A 17906-nucleotide genomic window follows, 5' to 3' on the forward strand; every position below is an offset into this window, starting at 1 on the left:
GAAGTTAATAGCTTGGTTAAGCTTTAAGGAGTTTTACAGGAGGAAACAGAGAAGCAATAAGCTTTAAAGAAGGATTTCTAACGCGTGGAAATCAGGTTATTGAAAAAGAATCTTAAGACCCACACCACCGGGTTCAGGAACAGTTATTACTCTTCAGTCATCACGTGGATAACTTCACTCACCTCAACAATGAACTGCTTCCACAACCTACTGACTCATTTTCAAGAACTCTATAACCCATGCTCTCAGTATTACTTATATATTTAATTTATTAAATTAATCTATTATTTTTATTTCATTTGGAAAGTTGGTCTTTTTTAGTACATAGGTTGCTTAGCAGAATCAGATTTCTGATTTTAACAATAAGAAGAGTTCATGTCCGGCATGAAGGGCGAGCTTAGTGATGGATACAACCTTTCTGAGCATTTCCTTTTGAAGATGTCCTCAATGCTCAATGTCCATGATGAAGATGGCTGAGTTTGCAACACTCTACAGCTTTTTCTGATTATTTCATACCAGATGGTGATGCAACCAGTACATCAGTGAAACTTATTTTTGCAAGCAGAACAAGTGCTACACCTGCTTCAATACCTCCTCCCTCACTACCATTCAGGGCCCCTAACAGTCCTTCCAGGTGAGGCGACGTTTCACCTTCGAGTCTGCTGGGGTCATCTGTTGTATCCGGTGCTCCTGGCCGTGGCCTCCTGTACATCGATGAGACCCAACGTAGATTGGGAGACCGTTTCGCTGAGCATCTAAGCTCGTCCAACAGAAAAAGTGGGCTCTCCCAGTGACCACCCATTTTAATTCCCAATCCAAAACGTTAGTCAATAGCCTCCTCTACTGCCACGATGAGGCCACACTCAGCTTGGAGGAGCAACACCTTATATTCTGTCTGGGTAGCCTCCAACCTGATGGCATGACCATCGATTTCTCAAACTTTCAGTAAAGCCTCACACCCCTCTTTCACCATTTCCTATTCCCCTTTCCCCATCTCACCTTATCTCCTTACCTGCCCCCTTCCCTTTCTTCCTTGGTCTTCTGTCCTCTCCTTTCAGACTTTCCCTTCTCCAGCCCTTTATCTCTTTCACCAATCGACTTCCCAGCTCTTAACTTCACCCCTCTCCCTCCCCTGGTTTCGCCTATCACCTGCTACTTTGTATTTCTTCCTCCACTATTCCCCCCACCCCGGCTCCTTGTTACTCCAACTTCTCATCTTTCATGCAGGGACTCTCTGTACACCGTGTGGAGTTTGCACATTCTCCCCATGACTGCATGGGTTTTATCAGGTGTTCCAGTTTCCATAAGACGATAAGACCATAAGTCATATGAGCTGAGTTAGGGCATTTGATCCACTGAGTCTGCTCTGCCCTTCCATCGGGGTTGATTTATTATCCCTCTCAACCTCATTCTTCTGCTTTCTCCCTGCAACCTTTGATGCCCTTACTAATCAAGAAGCTATCAACCTCTGTTTTAAATATATTCAATGACTTAGCCTCCACAGCCGTCTGTGGCAATGAATTCTACAGATTCACCACCCTCAGACTGAAGAAACTCCTCATCTCTGTTCCAAAGGAACATCCTTTTATTCTGAAGCTGTGTCCTTTAGTTCTAGACTCTCCTGCTATAGGAAACACTCTCTCCATATCTACTCTATCTTATCCTTTCAATATCCAATAGGTTTCAATGAGATCCTCCCCTATTCTTCTAAACTCCAGCAAGCACTCCAGAGCCATCAAACACTCCTTATGCATTAACCTTTCACTCCCGGGATCATTCACAGGAATATCATCTGGACCTTTCCCAATGCCACAATATTCTTTCTTAGATAAGGAGACCAAAACTTCTCACAATACTCCAACTGCAGCCTGCCCAATGTATTACATCCTTATTTTTGTATTCTCGTCCTCTTGAAATAAATGGCAACATTGGATTTGCTGTCCTTATCACTATTCAAAATACAAACTAACCTTTGCGGAATTCTAACTGAGCACTCCCGTCCCTTTGCACATCTAATTTCTGAATTTTAGATTAGATTATGAGGACACGCAGTCCTCTTTTATTGTCATTTAGTAATGCATGCATTAAGAAATGATACAATATTCCTCCAGTGTGATATCACAGAAACACAGGACAGGCCAAGACTGAAAAACTGACAAAAACCACATAATTATAACATATAGTTACAACAGTGCAAGCAGTACCGTAACTTGATGAAGAACAGGCCGTTAGCACGGTAAAAAAGTTCAAAGTCTCTCGAAAGTCCCACACCTCACGCAGACGGGAGAAGGAAGAAAACTCTCCCTGCCATACCCGACCACAGTCTGATTCTGAGTCATCTGAAAACTTCGAGCTCCGAACAGCCCTCCGACACCAAGCACAGAGCACCATCTCTGCTGAACGCTTCGACCCCAGCCCCAGTCACCAGCAGCAGGCAAAGCTGAGGATTTGCTCCGCATTTAGAAAATACTTTACACCTTTATTCCTTCTACCAAGGTGCATGACCATACACTTCCTGACATCCTCGACACATAAAAGTTTATAGGTTAATTGGCCACTATAAGTTGCCCCTAGTGTGTTGGTGAGTCTCGGGTATGTTGATGAGACTGTTGAAGGAATACAATGGGACTCGTGTCAATGAGGGACTAATGGTTGATGTGATCTTGGTAGACTGAATGGTATGTTTCCGTGGCCCTATGACAAGTAATTACATTTCCAGAGGGTTTCTAAACGCTGTAAAATGCCACAAGTATGAACATGCTTTTTGTTGATTCACAGAAACTACTGTGAAACTAATGTGATCGAGGAACGGTCACAGCAGGAGGAGGAGCAAGGGGCTCGGGAGAGCAAGCGCTGAGTGCTGGAAAGCCACTCAGGTGAGTGTGCTTTAAAAAGGAGTGTGGAGGGCAACTGAAGGGTTAAACAGTGTTGATTAGTTGATTAGAGGGAGTGAGTACTTGAGATAATTGGCAGGGCAAAATTAAAGGAGGGGTAACTGAAGAGGAGTGGCCAGTGTGTGAGTGGCTCAGGGTAGGAGTGGAGCTTTGAGGCTTTGGCTCGAGGGGCTTCAGCGAGCAGAGGCTGAGGACGAACTTACACCCGATGAGGTAAGGCTGGGTAAATTCCTTTAACTAATCTAATTAACTTAAGAGTAGGTAATAGAGGCAGCAGTTAGGGCAGTTGAGTGCTCAGTCTGCAGTACGTGGGAAGTCAGGGACAGCACAATTGTCCCTGATGACTACACCTGTAAAAGGTGCATCCAGCTGCAGCTTCTGACAAACCGAGTTAGGGAACTAGAGCTGGAGCTGGATGAACTTCGGATCATTCATGAGGCAGAGGCAGAAATGTACAAGAGTTTCAGGGAGACAGTCATCCCTAAAAGTCAGGAGGCAGGAAGCTGGGTGACTGTCAGGAGAGGGAAGGGGAATAGACAGAATGAGCACAGCACCCCTGTGGCCGTTCCCACCAATAATAAGTATACTGTTTTGGATTCTGTTGCGGGGGACGGCCTTCCAGGAACATGTTGCAGTGGTCACGTCTCTGGCACCGAGACTGGACCCTCAGCTCAGAAAGGAAGAAGGGAAAGGGGAGAGCAGTAGTGATAGGGGATTCGATAGTTAGGGGGACAGATAAGAGATTCTGTGGGAGAGATTGAGAATCATGGATGGTCTGTTGCCTCCCTGGTGCCAGGGTCCGCGATATCTCGGATCGAGTTCTCAGTATTCTCAGGAGGGAGGGTGAGCAGCCAGATGTCGTGGTCCATGTAGGGACCAATGACATGGATAGGAAGGAGGAGGAGGTCCTGCAAAGAGAGTTTAGGGAGTTAGGTGCAAAGTTGAAGGACAGGACCTCCAGGGTTGCAATCTCAGGATTGCTACCTGTGCCATGTGCTAGTGAGGCTACAAATAGGAAGATAAAGCAGCTAAATACGTGACTAAGGAGTTGGTGCAGGAGGGAGGGCTTCATGTTTCTGGACAATTGGGCTTTGTTCCAGGGAAAGTGGGACCTGTTCCGGAGGAATGGGTTGCACCTGAACTGGACGGGGACTAACATCCTGGTGGGCAAGTTTGCTAATGCTGCTCCAGAAGGTTTAAACTAGATTTGCAGGGGGAGGGGAACCAGAGTGTTGGAGCAGATAGTGAGGTGCAGGAGGATAAAGGTCATGCAAGGACTGCATGTATAGACAGAAATCAAAGGTTTATACGTGATAGAAATGTTCTCAGGTGGATCTATTTCAATGCAAGGATATTGTAGCTAATGCAGATGAGTTTAGGGCGTGGATTGACACGTGGGATTACGACATCATTGCTATTGGTGAGACTTGATTGCAGGAGGGGCAGGACTCGCAGCTTAATGTTCCGGGGTTCCGTTGTTTCAGACGTGATAGAGGGGGAAGGATGAAAGGGGGAGGAGTGGCCTTACTAGTCAGGGAAAATATCACAGCTGTGAGTAGACAGGACAGCCTGGAGGGCTTGTCTACAGAGGCCATATGGGTGGAGCTGAGGAACAGGAAAGAGGTGACCATACTAATAGGGTTGTATTACAGACCGCCCAATAGTCCATAAGACCATAAGACAAAGGAGCAGAAGTATGCCATTCGGCCCATCGAGTCCGCTCTGCCATTTTATCATGAGCTGATCCATTTTATCCTATTTAGTCCCACTGCCCCGCCTTCTCACCATAACCTTTAATGCCCTGGCCACTCAGATACCTATCAATCTCTGCCTTAAATACACCCAATGACTTGGCCTCCACTGCTACCCGTGGCAACAAATTCCATAGATTCACCACCCTCTGACTAAAAAAATTTCTTCGCATTTCTGTTCTGAAAGGGCGCCCTTCAATCCTGAAGTCATGCCCTCTCGTACGAGACTCTCCCATCATGGGAAACAACTTTGCCACATCCACTCTGTCCATGTCTTTTAACATTCGAAATGTTTATATGAGGTCTCCCCTCATTCTTCTAAACTCCAAGGAATACAGTCCAAGAGCGGACAAACGTTCCTCATATATTAACCCTCTTATTCCCGGAATCATTTTAGTGAATCTTCTCTGTACCCTCTCCAATGTCAGCACATCCTTTCTTTAATAAGGAGACCAAAACTGCCCACAGTACTCCAAGTGAGGTCTCACCAGCACCTTATAGAGCCTCAACATCACATCCCTGCTCCTATACTCTATTCCTCTAGAAATGAATGCCAACATTGCATCCGCCTTCTTCACTACTGACTCAACCTGGAGGTTAACCTTAAGGGTATCCTGTACGAGGACTCCCAAGTCCCGTTGCATCTCAGAACTTTGAATTCTTTCCCCATTTAAATAATAGTCTGCCCGTTTATTTTTTCTGCCAAAGTGCATAACCATACACTTTCCAACATTGTACTTCATTTGTCACTTCTCTGCCCATTCTTCCAATCTATCCAAGTCTCTCTGCAGACTCTCCATTTCCTCCGCACTACCGGCCCCTCCACCTATCTTCGTATCGTCAGCAAACTTAGCCACAAAGCCATCTATTCCATAATCTGAATCGTTGATGTACAATGTAAAAAGAAGCGGCCCCAACACTGATCCCTGTGGAACACCACTGGTAACCGGCAGCCAACCAGAATAGGATTCCTTTATTCCCACTTTCTGTTTTCTGCCAATCAGCCAACACTCTATCCACGTATGTAACTTTCCTGTAATTCCATGGGCTCTTATCTTGTTAAGTAGCCTCATGTGTGGCAACTTGTCAAAGGCCTTCTGAAACTCCAAATATACAACATCCACTGCATCTCCCTTGTCTAGCCTACTGATAATTTCCTCAAAAAATTGTAATAGGTTTGTCAGGCAGGATTTTCCTTTAAGGAATCCATGCTGAGTTCTGCCTATCTTGTCATATGCCTCCAGGTACTCTGTAACCTCATCCTTGACAATCAACTCCAGCAACTTCCCAACCACCGACGTCAAGCTAACAGGTCTATAATTTCTTTTTTGCTTCCTTGCCCCCTTCTTAAATAGCGGACTGACATTTGCAATCTTCCAGTCTTCCGGAACCATGCCAGAATCTATCGACTTTTGAAAGATCATCGCTAATGCCTCCGCAATCTCCACAGCTACTTCCTTCAGAACACGAGGGTGCATTCCATCTGGTCCAGGAGATTTATCTACCTTTAGCCTATTCAGCTTCATGAGTACTTTCTCTGTCATAATTGTGACTGCGCACACTTCTCTTCCCTGCCACCCTTGAGTGTCCGGTATCCTGCTGTCTTCCTCAGTGAAGACCGATGCAAAATACTTGTTCAGTTCCTCTGCCATCTCCTCATCTCCCATTACAATTTCTCCAGTATCATTTTCTATCAGTCCTATATCTACTCTCACCTGTCTTTTAATCTTTATATGCTTGAAAAAGCTTTTAGTATCCTCTTTGATATTATTTGCTAGTTTCCTTTCATAGTTAATCCTTTCCCTCTTAATGACCTTCTTGGTTTCCTTTTGTAAGGTTTTAAAAACTTCCCAATCCTCTGTCTTCCCACTAATATTTGCTTCCTTGTATGCCCTCTCCTTTGCTTTAACTTTGGCTTTGACTTCTCTTGGCAACCACGGTTGCATCCTTTTCCACTTGAAAATTTCTTCTTTTTTGGAATATACCTGTCTTGCACATTCCTCATTTCTCGCATAAACTCCAGCCACTGCTGCTCTGCCCTCTTTCCCACCAGTGACTCTTTCTAGTCAACTTTGGCCAGTTCCTCCCTTATGCCACTGTAATTTCCTTTACTCCACTGAAACACCGACACATCAGATTTCGGCTTCTCTTTTTCTAATTTCACAGTGAACTCAATCATGTTATGATCACTGCCTCCTAAGGGTTCCTTCACCTCAATCTCTCCAATCACCTCCGGTTCATTACACAAAACTCAATCCAGTACAGCCGATCCCCTAGTGGGCTCAACAACAAGCTGTTCTGAAAAGCCATCTCGCAGACATGCTACAAATTCTCTCTCTTGAGATCCAGTGCCGACCTGATTTTTCCAATCTACTCGCATATTAAAATCCCCCGCAATTATCATAACACTGCCCTTCTGACAAGCCTTTTCTATTTCCAGTTGTAATTTGTAGTCCATATCCCTGCAGCTGTTTGGAGGCCTGTATATAACTGCCATCAGGGTCCTTTTACCCCTGCTATTCCTTAGCTCAACCCATAAAGATTCTGCACCTTCCGATCCTATATCACCTCTTTCTAATGATTTAATATCATTTCTTAACAATAAAACCACGCCTCCCCCTCTGCCTACCTTCCTATCCTTCCGATACACCGTGTGTCCTTGGACGTTCAGCTCCCAGAGACATGCATCCTTTAGCCAGGTCTCAGTGATGGCCACAATATCATACCTGCCAATCTGTAGCTGTACAACAAGATCATCCACCTTATTCCTTATGCTGCGTGCATTTAAGTACCTTAAGACCAGTATTTGATACTTTTTGCTTTGATTTCACTGCAACTTTATTGCACTGCAACTCATCCCAATGGCTACACATTTGCCCCATCACCTGCCTGTCTTTCCTGACATCTTTACTGCTCACTATCTTAGATTTATTTCTGTTTTCCCCTTCCGCCACTCTATCATTCCGGTTCCCATCCCCCTGCCAAATTAGTTTAAACCCTCCCTAACAGCTCTATTAAACTTTCCCGCCAGGATATTGGTCCCCTTCGGGTTCAGGTGTAACCTGTCCTTTTTGAACAGGTCATACTTTCCCCAGAAGAGATTCTAATTATCCAAGAATCTGAAGCCCTGCCCCCTACACCAGTCTCTCAGCCACGCATTCATCTGCCTGATCCGACTACTCTTGCCCTCGCTAGCACGTGGCACAGGTAGCAATCCCGAGATTACTACCCTGGAGGTTCTGCTTCTCAGCTTCCTTCCTAACTCCTAGAAATCTCTCTTCAGGACCTGCTCCTTTGTCCTATCTATGTCATTGGTACCAACATGTACCAAGACAACTGGCTGCTCACCCTCCCCCTTTAGAATATTCAGGACCCGATCCGAGACATCCCGTACCCTGGCACCTGGGAGGCAATACACCATGCGGGTATCTCTGTCAGGCTCACAGAATCTCCTGTCCGTTCCCCTGACTATGGAATCCCCCACGACTACCACATTTCTCTTCTCCCTCCTTCTCTCCTGCACAACAGCACCAGGCTCAGTGCCAAAGACCCCGTCACCGTGGGCGTCCCCTGTCAGGTCATCCCCCTCAACAGCATCCAGAACAAGATATTTGTTGCTGAGGGGGACAGCCACAGGTGTGCTCTCCACTACTCGGGCATTTCCCTTCCCTCTCTTGACAGTGACCCAGTGTTCTGACTCCTGTAGCCTTGGGATGACTACTGACTCCTGTAGCCCAGGGATGACTACCTCCCTGTAGCTCCTGTCTATCACCTCTTCACTTTCCCTGATAAGCAGTAGGTCATCAAGCTGCAGCTCTTGATGACCTACTGCTTATCAGGGAAAGTGAAGAGGAGCTGCAATTCGGTGCACCTGGCGCAGATGTGGCCATCAGGGAGGCTGGAGGTCTCCCAGGATTCCCACATCTGACACCCTGAACAAAGCACTAACCCTGCAGGCATGCTATCTAATTCTACATGAATGAAACAGGAAAAATAAGTCTACTCACCCACTTACCTCGCCAAACAGACGAACTTTTTAAACCGTTAGCTGTGAGAGCCCTGCTGTTCCTGTCTGTCCAAGCCGATTCGCGAAAGGGGTGGGGGGGGGAGAGAAAAAAGAGTTGGCACTTCGCTCTCGCCTCTTCCCGTTTATCGCCGAAGCCCATTGAAGCAAAAGCCCTACACTCTACTCCCACTCACTCCGCTGCCTGCTCCGACAGCTGCCCGCTGTATAGGGTGGTCGTCTTTTTAAACTCTCCGTGCGGTCCTGCTGACGTCACGCACCTGCGCAGTCTTGCCCTTCTTGCACTCGAAGAAGTTTTTAAAAAAATCTGCCTTCCTTCACAATTCAGCTCCCACAGTGCTCTGTAGTCCCGATCCAAAGGAGACTGGCCAGACTGGCCTAGGAGACTAGTCAGAGAGAATTGGAGGAGCAAATCTGTAGAGAGAGAGAGAGCAGACGGATGTAAGAAACAGAAAATTGTAATATTAGGGGATTTTAACTTTCCACATATTGACTGGGACTCCCACACTGTGAAAGGGTTAGATGGCGTGGAGTTTGTCAAATGTGTTCAGGGAAGTTTTCTAAATCAATATATAGAGGTACCAATGAGAGAGGATGCAATACTTGATCTCCTATTAGGGAACCAGACAGGTCAAGTGACAGAAGTATGTGTAGGCTAGTGTTCACCAACCTTTCTAAGCCCAAGATCCCCTACCTCGGCCTTAGTGGAAGGCAAAATCGACCTACTAAATCGTTTAGTCACACGCATGCGGAAGAGACCGGAAGTAAAATCCCACAACCCTAGAAACAACCTTTCTTTACAAACAGCTTTCCATAGTGGGAGTATTGCTATATTACCATTATACTAATTAGTATTACTTATTTTTATAATGCTCACATTACCACACCTTTAATTCTATGTTTCATTATTTAATTTTATTTCAGCACGAAAAATAAATGAATAAAAATTGACAGTTGCAATCAATGTGATGACTGGGGCTGAATACTTTCTGTTAGTTCCCTGAAATTTGGCTCATAACTACAGACAGCCAGTCTGAGACAGTCTGTGAGGTGTCTGTCAGTAAGAGAGCTCCTGTACTTAGATTTAATAATTTTCATCTGTTGCAGCACAGCGCCCTCACAGACCTCCTGACAGATTGAATATTTGAATGGACAGTTTTCTTTGTTAGACTGAATGTTAAATCTGCCACATTTTTCAGGTGTTTTGTATTGGAAAACTGTTACTGAGACACTAGTATAAGTTTCAGAGGTACGCAAGTGTTGGCGCGTGGCCAAGTGGTTAAGGCTTTGGGCTGGAGATCTGAAGATTGTTAGTTTGAACCTCAGCCGAGGCAGCATGTGTTTTGTGTCCTTGAGCAAGGCACTTAACCATACACTACTCCTGCGTGTTTATAGCCCAGTGGCGGCGGTTGGTGCAGTATGGACAAGAAGAAGAAGAGCTCATGACACCGCTGTATTTTGTTTCCCAGTTCTTTTACATTTGGGGAATGTTGGAATTTAAAGGGGGAGAAGTGGTGTAATGTGAGCATTATAAAGGTAAGTTAATACCAATGAGGATAATGGCAATATAGCAATACTCCCGCTACGGAAAGTTGTTTGTAAAGAGAGGTTGTTTCCAGGGTTGCGGGGTTTTACTTCCAGTCTTTTCTGGAAGACTTTTTCATTTTTTTTCGGGATCTATTGGGAACGTCTTAAAGATCGACCGGTCGATCGCGATCGACTGGTTGGCGACCACTAGTGCAGGCGAATATTTTGGGTCCAGTGACCATAATGTCATTAGTTTCAAGTTAATTATGGATCAAGTTAATTATAGGTCTGGTCCTCAAGTTAAGGTTTTAAATTGGAGAAGGGCCAATTTTGAGGAAATGAGAAAGGATCTAGGAAGAGTGGATTGGGATAAATTGTCTTCTGGTAAGGATATGTTCAGTATGTGGAAGGCATTCAAAAATTTTGAGAGTGCAGAGTTTGCATTCATAATGACCCGATTATTCATCTTGCACCATTCTACCCATTTCTCAGCTCTTTCATTTCTTTCCCCTTGTCCAAATTTTCCTATGGTACTTCCATCAGCACCTTGTCCTAATTTAACATTTAGATCTCCCATGACAATAACAATATCTTGAGATTTGCATCTATTCTTTGCTTGTTCAAGCTCTTCACAGAATTTATCTATATCTTCATTTGTTCCATCTGTTTCCATCCAAGATGCTTGTGGACCTGGAAAAGTCCAGGTGATAACACTAGAAATCAAATTGACTTTATTACTATAAACCAAAGATTTAGAAACTCAGTGACTCAATGGAAAACATATCCAGGTTCAGACTGTAATAGTGACCATAACCCAGTAGTATGTCATGTAAAAGTAAAACTTAAAACACTAAAGTAGCAAAAACTTGAACGATGCAGGAAGATTGTTCCCGATGTTGGGGAAGTCCAGAACGAGGGGTCACAGTTTGAGGATAGAGGGGAAGCCTTTTAGGACCGAGATTAGGAAAAACTTCTTCACACAAAGAGTGGTGAATCTGTGGAATTCTCTGCCACAGGAAACAGTTGAGGCCAGTTCATTGGCTATGTTTAAGAGGGAGTTAGATATGGCCCTTGTGGCTAGGGGGATCAGGGGGTATGGAGGGAAGGCTGGGGCGGGGTTCTGAGTTGGATGATCAGCCATGATCATAATAAATGGCGGTGCAGGCTCGAAGGGCCGAATGGCCTACTGCTGCACCTATTTTCTATATTTCTATGTTTCTAATCCCTTGAATACTTGCAATTAATTGAAGAAGAAAACTTAAAGGAAAAATTTACAATTTAAGTAAGGAATAGATTTCAAAGTCTAGAAATAGAATCTGTTGAAGATGATAGCAATCATGTAGAAATGAAATTTAACTCTCTAAAGGATGCCTTGGTAGAATCAGTAAAGTCAGTGATTCCTAAAAAAGAAAAAAGCACAAGGAATAAACTGATGACAGATGAAATCAAAAATCTAATAGAAGAAAGGAGACAGAAGAAAGCAAATCCTATAGAACATAAGTCAGTTTACGAAAATCAAGAGAGGCGTTAGACAAAGGTGTGTTTTCTCCCCTGATTTATTTAATGTGTACAGTGAAACAATATTACAAAAAATAAGAGACGTCTTGGGAATCAAAATTCGCAGTGAAAACATCAATAATAAAAAAAATCAATAGCAGAATCAACAAACTCATTCATAAGGCCAGTGATGTTGTGGGGATGGAACTGGACTCTCTGACGGTGGTGTCTGAAAAGAGGATGCTGTCCAAGTTGCATGCCATCTTGGACAATGTCTCTCATCCACTACATAATGTACTGGTTGGGCACAGGAATACATTCAGCCAGAGACTCATTCCACCGAGATGCCACACAGAGCATCATAGGAAGTCATTCCTGCCTGTGGCCATCAAACTTTACAACTCCTCCCTTGGAGGGTCAGACACCCTGAGCCAATAGGCTGGTCCTGGACTTATTTCCTGGCATAATTTACATATTACTATTTAATTATTTATGGTGCAACTGTAATGAAAACCAATTTCCCCCGGGATCAATAAAGTATGACTATGACTATGATTAATTTCAGATATGCAGATGACACTGTGATAATTGCAAGTATGGAGGAAGAACTACAAAACTTACTTCATATAATTGTTGAAGAAAGTGCAAAAATGGGTCTATCTATCAATTGTAAAAAGACAGACTGTATGGTGATATCCAAAAAGAAGGAGAATCCTATCTGCAGGCTGAGAATAAATGGGGAAGACATAAAACAAGTACAGAACTTTTGCTACTTAGGAAGCTGGGAGAGATCAGATGGCAGGTGCGACATGGACATCAAAAGAAGAATAGGGATGGCAAAAGACACCTTTACGAGAATGAAGAGTATACTGACCAATACTAAACTAGGCATGACAACCCACCTAAGTACTGAAATGTTACATTTATCCAGTTATGTTATATGGCTCAAAATGTTGGACAATATCTAGTAACATGAGGAAACGAATTGAAGCAGCAGAGATGTGGTCTTTGAGGAGGATGCAAAGAATATCATGGACAAAATGACTATCTAACGAGGATGTCATGAACAGAGCAAACACAAAAAGAGAAATAATGTATGAGATCATGAAAAGGCAAAGTAACTTCATTGGACATGTGAGTAGGAAAGAGGAGTTAGAATGCACAGTAATTATAGGAAAGATTGAATGGAAGAAAGCAAGAGGAAGACAAAGGCAAATGGTGATGGAGACAGCAGCCAGAGAACTGGAAATGAATACCAATGATTTCATCCACTTGACCCGAAACAAGAGTGTGTGGGCCATGGCAGTCAACGCTCAATCTGGGCATAGCACCTGATGATGATGATGATGAGAGTTTGCATGTTCCTGCCAGGAATAAAGGCAAAGTTAACAGACATAGGGAACCTTGGTTTTCAGGGGATATTGGCATTCTGGTTAAGAAAAAGACAGAGGTGTGTAGCAGGTATAGGCAACAAGGAAAAAATGAGGTACTTGAAGAGTATAGAAAATGTAAGAAAATACTAAAGAAGGAAATCAGGAAGGCAAAAAGAAGACATGAGGTTGCTTTGGCAGATAATGTGAAGGTAAACCCAAAGGGTTTCTACAAGTATATTAAGAGTAAAAGGACAGTAAGGGACAAAATTGAAGATCAAAGTGGTCATCTATGTGTGGAGCCTCACGAGATGGGGGAGATCTTAAACAATTTTTTTGCATCAGTGTTTACTCAGGAAACTGGCATAGCATATATGGAAGGAAGGGAAACAAGCAGGAGTGTCATGGAACATATAGAGATTAGAGAGGAGGAAGTGCTTGCTGCCTTACAGCGAATAAAAGTAGATAATCCTCCAGGCCTGACGTGATATTTCCTCAGACCTTGAGAGAGACTAGTGTAGAAATTGTAGGGGCCCTGGCAGAAATATTTAAAATGTCCTTAGCCACAGGTATGGTGCTGGAGGATTGGAGAGTAGCTCATGTTGTTCCGTTGTTTAAAAAAGGCTCTAAAAGTAAACCAGGTAATTACAGGCCGGTGAGCCTGACATCAATAGTAGGTAAGTTATTGGAAGGTGTTCTGAGAGATCGGATATGCAAGTATTTGGACAGCCAAGGGCTGATTAAGGATAGTCAGCATGGCTTTGTGCATGGCAGATCATGTTTAACGAATCTTGTAGAGTTTTTTGAGCAGGTTACCAAGAAAGTAGACGAAGGAAAGGCTGTGGATGTTGTCTACATGGACTTTAGTAAGGCCTTTGACAAGGTCCCACATGGGAGGTTAGTTCAGAAGGTTCAGACATTAGGTATCCATGGAGAGGTTATAAACTGGATTCGAAATTGGCCATGTGGGAGAAGACAGAGAGTGGTAGTGGATGATTGCTTATCAGACTGGAGGCCTGTGACTAGTGGTGTGCCTCAAGGATCTGTGCTGGGACCATTGTTGTTTGTTGTCTATATCAATAATCTAGATGAAAATGTGGAAAATTGGATCAGCAAGTTTGCTGATGACACTAAGATTGGAGGCATTGTGGACAGCGAGGAAGGCTTTCAAAGTTTGCAGAGGAATCTGGACCAACTGGAAAAATGGGCCAGAAAATGGCAGATGGAATTTAATGCAGACAAGTGTGAGGTGTTGCATTTTGGAAGGACAAATCAAGGTAGGACATACACAGTAAATGGTAGGGCTCAGAGGAGTGCAGAGGAACAAAGAGATCTGGAAGTTCAGATACATAATTCCATGAAAGTGGCGTCACAGGTAGACAGGGTGGTAAAGAAGGCTTTTGGCAGCCTGGCATTCAAATCAAATTATTGAATATAGGAGTTGGGATGTTATGGGGAGGTTGTATAAGACATTGGTGAGGCCAAATTTGGAGTATTGTGTGCAGTTCTGGTCACCTAACTATAGGAAGGATATCAGTAAGATTGAAAGTGTGCAGGGAAGATATACTAGGATGTTGCCGGGTCTTCAGGAGTTGAGTTACAGGGAAAGATTGAACAGGTTAGGACTTTATTCCTTGGAACATAGAAGAATGAGGGGGGATTTGATAGAGGTTTACAAAATAATGAGGGGTATAGACAAAGTAAATGCAAGTAAGCTCTTTCCACTTAGATTAGGAGAGATAATCACGAGAGGACATGGCTTTAGGGTGAAAGGGGAAAGGTTTAGGGGGAACATTAGGGGGAACTTCTTCACTCAGAAAGTGGTGGTAGTGTGGAATGAGCTGCCATCTGACGTGGTAAATGCAGGCTCACTCTTAAGTTTTAAGAATAAATTGGATAGGTACATGGATGGGAGCGGTCTGGAGGGTTATGGACTGGATGCAGGTCAATGGGACTAGCAGAATAATGTTTTGGCACAGATTAGAAGGGCTGAATGGCCTGTTTTCTGTGCTGTAGTGTTCTATGGTTCTATGGAAATAATTCATCCAACCTTCTATTTCACCAAGTGCTGAGACACCTGCAGCTTCAAACTCTTGTGCGCAACATTTCCACCAGAGGTAGCAAATGTTTCCATCTAACACGTTATAAGGCTCTTTAATTTCCCTCTTGTTGTTCTCTTGGTCTGGTGTATCTTCAGTGGAGCGTCAGAGTCAGAATCAGAATCAGGTTTAATATGTTGTGAAATTTATTGTTTTGTAGCAGCAGTACAGTGTGATATATAAAATATACCATAAATTACAATAAGAAATGTATATTGAAAATTAAATTAAATACGTCGTGCAAAAAGAGAGCAGAAATTGTGAGGTAGAGCTCATGGCAGTTAATTGTTCAATAATCTAATGGCAGAGGGGAAGAAGCTGTTCATAAAACATGTAGTGTGTGTCTTCAGGCTCCTGTATGTTCTCTCTGATGGAATCTCAGCCCGCCATCCTCGAGTCTTCCAAGATTTCACAATAATGCCCTATGAGGTTTTTCCTCTGGAGAAGCAGTTATTATACGGCAGAAAAGGCAACAAATCACAAAAGTTACAGGGCCATATACAGTAGCGCTTAACCTTTTAATCACATAGGATGAGCTTCCCTTCTTTTGGAATGTTAAATGGCTGTAAATCAAGAAGAGGGACTAGAAAAAAACACTGACCCAATTACTAGGGAAATTTGAAAAGTATTATCTCCCCAATACTCTGTTCATTCAAATTCGATAACAAGGAAGATTTTTTTCTGAGCTCTTTGCTCAATAAGATTGGTAAAAATAATACCTCTTCCACCAATGTGTTTAGAACTTTGTGACACATTTGATGCTTGTAAGTTGCAAGACCTTATACAACAGTTGCCAGGAAGTCCTTCAGCATGAAGTTCTGCCTCCTCAAGATTACAAGTGCAAAAATGTGTGAGATTTCCTTCTAAACTTTAATAAAATTATGAAAATACATGGCTTAAACTTTGCCACGATGATTTAGAAAACTTTCATGTCCTACATTGTCAATGGTAAAGTTCATCATTTTTGTACTTTCACTCCCACATAAAGTGGGAAAGGACGACTAATCTTAGTGATTAGCGCTTTTGCTGCTCTGAGGTGTATATTTGTGTGTGTGTGTTTGTGTATGTACATGTCATCAAACCACCCACAGCTATGCTTTTACGTGAAGCCATTTTCACTTCAAAGACGTAGATGGAATCTTTCTTCTTGTGCAGATCTCTAATCAGCTCTCTCAATCGAAAGCCTGCCAAATATTTTAATTGCAGTACTTTTATGAACCAATGCATGGTGACCTGCTCAAGAGCAAAAATAGAACAGGCTGTAACAAATTTAAGTGATACATGCTAGTAACTTGATACTCTCCTGATCAAAACAGTGGCAGATTTGTGGCAGTCTATAAAATTCACAGCTTTCTAATTTTTTTGACAATTGTTAGTCAATGTAATTGGCTTACTTTCCCAACCAACTCATATCCCTTCCTCCATCCTGTCTTGTAAATGTGTCTTCTATTGGAGCCAAGAATCGAGGACACGGGTGTCCTTCTGCTATCCAGTCTCTGTGTGACTTGTATGTGTCCAGGACAAAGTAGCGGGCAGAAAATAATTCCTCACTACCCACCCTACAAACTGCCTCTTCCAAAAACTCATTTCTGGAAAGTACTATAGGTCTAGTAAAACAAAAACTTCACATTATCTTAGTCCCCCCAAACATCCCCCCCCCCGCCATCTGTAACACCCATCACTGCACAGTAAACACCTCAAACCACTTTTTATAATGCTGTTTACATTGTAAATACATACTGCACATTATTTATGCACATTATATTCCATACCTGTATTTTAGCCTGTGGGTTTACTTTATGTAATTCTTTATTGAGAATCAGAATCAGGTTTATTATCACTGCCATATGTCATGGAATTTTTTGTTTTGTGGCAGCAGTGTAGTACAAGACATAAAACTTTGTCCTGGGTGGTGCCACGTTTTTAAAGAAGTTCTCAATAGTGGTGAGGGTAGTGACCATGACAAAGTTGGCTGAGTTTGCAAATTTCTGCAACTTTTTCTGATTCTCCATAGCAGACAATGATGGAGCCAGTCATAATGCTTTCTACTGTACATATGTAGATGTACTGTGACATACCAAATCTCCTCAAACTCCTAAAGAAATATAGCCTATAAATGATATAATTCTTAATAATATATATAATTTATCTTTATAATTGTTGAATGTTGCTTTTTTGTTGCATGTCACACCCACACCAACACACCACAGCAAACTCTAACTACACGTAACATACAGTATATATCAAATGAAGCTGACCTTTCTCATGCATAGTTGTTTCAGAGTTAGAACAGCAGGTGGAATCTCCGGTCAGTGAATCACTCAGATTGGGGAGAGGGTGGTGTGGGGTCAGACTCAGCTCAGAAAAGCTGTGGAGGTGAAGTGGGCAAACTGGCCGTAAATGAGAAGTGAATGCCATTGATCTCGTTCACACTTGATATGCAATGATACCTACTGGAGGTGCAAACATTTGATGTAAACATTCAAAGTTGCAAAGTTCTAAGTTCAAATAAATTTATTATCAAAGTGCATATACATATATCATCATATACAATCCTGAGATTTGTTTTCTTGCAGGCATACAGAGTAAATCCAAGAACCATAATAGAATCAATGAAAAACTGTACCCAACAGGACAACTAATGTGCAAAAATACAATAAACTGAGCAAATAAAAAGAAGAAAAAGTAAGTAATAAATATTCAGAACATGAGATGCAGAGTCCTTGAAAATGAGTCCAAAGGTT

This window comes from Mobula hypostoma, chromosome 9, assembly GCF_963921235.1.
Source record: "Mobula hypostoma chromosome 9, sMobHyp1.1, whole genome shotgun sequence".
In the NCBI taxonomy this organism is placed as follows: domain Eukaryota; kingdom Metazoa; phylum Chordata; class Chondrichthyes; order Myliobatiformes; family Myliobatidae; genus Mobula; species Mobula hypostoma.